This window comes from Spinacia oleracea, chromosome 1, assembly GCF_020520425.1.
Source record: "Spinacia oleracea cultivar Varoflay chromosome 1, BTI_SOV_V1, whole genome shotgun sequence".
NCBI classification, from domain to species: Eukaryota; Viridiplantae; Streptophyta; class Magnoliopsida; order Caryophyllales; family Amaranthaceae; genus Spinacia; species Spinacia oleracea.
In genome coordinates, this window is record NC_079487.1 from 45,307,128 (window position 1) to 45,309,273 (window position 2,146).

At 42.8% G+C, this 2,146-nt stretch overlaps 1 non-coding gene across 1 annotated transcript; it reads left to right on the forward strand.

Moving 5' to 3' along the window:
- The first annotated feature begins 740 nt into the window (after window positions 1-740).
- LOC130466600 (small nucleolar RNA R71) lies at window positions 741-846 on the forward strand. Its single transcript, XR_008926785.1, has one exon. It is a non-coding gene; the product is annotated as a small nucleolar RNA R71 (small nucleolar RNA).
- Window positions 847-2,146: the final 1,300 nt, after the last annotated feature.

Genomic DNA, 2,146 nt, shown 5'->3' on the forward strand with positions numbered 1-2,146 from the left:
TTAGGGTTATAACTACCTTGAATGTATTGGGTTTGATTGCCAAGACAGTGAGATTGACCATAGGATTCTTGGCCTTGATAGCCTTGCGCCCTATAGTTACCTCGGCCTTGACTATCATACCCACCTCCTTGGCCGAAGCCTTGGTAGGATCCATGCATTGGGGGGCCTCTAGGTGCTTGCCTATTAAAATTTTGGTTTGGGGGGCCATCATATCTAGGCCTCTCATTCATAGCAATGGCATATTCCACATCAAAATCGCCTTCATAAGAAGGACCATAATCCACAAATGAAACATTATGCGCTAAAGGACACATGTTAGGGAAATGCCCATAGGCATGACAATTTTCACAAAAGGATGTATCTAATGGCATAGTGTTGTAGGAACTCACTTTGCTCTTCCCCTTAGTGAGAAGAGTAGCTGATGGTGGAGGAATTGTTGATGGTTATGGGGTTGACTTGGAGTGCTCTCAAGCTTTTCTAACCTTGAGCTAAGCTTCTCGATGATGCGCGCATGCTCAATTGCATAAATCGACCCTTTACCATCCTCACCTTTACTCTTGCCATCATAGTTCCTTGTTCCAACATGCCATGCTTGGTAGTTTTGCACGACATCCTCTATGATCTCCTCTATTTGGTCCTCCATCTTGTTCAATATAGAACCACCCGCCCCCGCATCAAGACTTGCTTTGGAGGTAGGGCTCAATCCCAAGGAGAAAGTTTGTAGGAGGAGCCATTTAGGAATCCCGTGACGAGGGCACTCCCTTTGATATTCCTTGAACCGATCCCAAGCCTCAAATAGAGACTCATCCCGCTTTTGCTCAAATGATTGGATCTTATGACGATACTCCGCCGTCTTCCCGTGCGAATAGAACTTGCTCAAGAACTCACTTGTCACTTTATTCCAAGTCCGAAGTGAGTTTGGCCTGACCTCCTTGTCAAGCCAATCACTAGCACGCCCCAAGAGGGAGAACGGAATAGCATCAACCATATGTAATCCGAAGTCACTCCATTGTGCTTAATGGTATCACAATAGTGCTCAAATTATATCAAGTGTTCATGCGGTGATTCACTACTCTTCCCGCAAAATGGATGACTTTGCACCAAATTAATCAATGCGGGCTTTATTTCAAAAAAATTTGCATTGGTAGTCGGGGCTTGAATGCGACAAGTCGCCTCAAAGGCTCCTGGAATTCCAAGGTTCTTAACCGGAAGAGCCATTCTCTCAATGGATGGACTTGTTGACTCTCATTCTGTAGCTTCACTCGAGGGTTCGAATCTAATGTAGCTCGACGAACGGGTTCGGATAGGCCTCAAGCTTCGCAAAGTCCTTTCTTACTCTAGGTCGAGAGGGTAGAGAGGCCTATGACGAGTTCGACCCCTATCTTGCATACAAAACTCATACAAACCATGAGCAATGCAAAGAAAAAACTAAAGCAAGAATGAAATATTTTTGCATTTTCTATAGTTAAACTAGACTCAACTTAACTCAAAAACAACAATCGTTCCCCGGCAACAGCGCCATTTTGACATAGGTATTTTCGGTCGTTGACGAATACACCTTTATCAAACAAAATTTATAGATTCACCTACCTAACCGACTATATGAGCTATAGTGGTTATATTGGGATCGTCCCAAGGAAACGGAGTGAAATGAGTTCAATTGTTAAGCTAGTTTAGGACGGGGTTTGAATTTGGTTAACAACTACAAAAGCTACTCTATCAAACGATTTATGCAATAAAGGAAAGCGTTAGGGAATTGGGGATAGACATAAGGTAAATTTGGGGATGGACGAAGTTTAACACATACTCATGATGCATGCAATGACTTGACACATAGGGAAAAAGCATCTAATGACGCGCTCGCCACTAATAAAGGTATTTTCCGTCGTTGAAAGAATACACCTCGATCAAACAAAATTTGTAAAACACCTAACTAACCGGCTATATTGACTATACCGGCAAGCATAGGGATCGTCCCATAGAAACGGAGAGAATTGAGTTTGCTAGTACGTTAACCTAGTTTAGGATGGAATTTGGTTTTGAATTAATGACTACGAATCTAAGCTATCAAACAAATTTATCCAAATAAGGGAAGCGCTAGGGAATTGATGATAGGCTAGGGTAATCGGGGAAGGACAAAGGAATC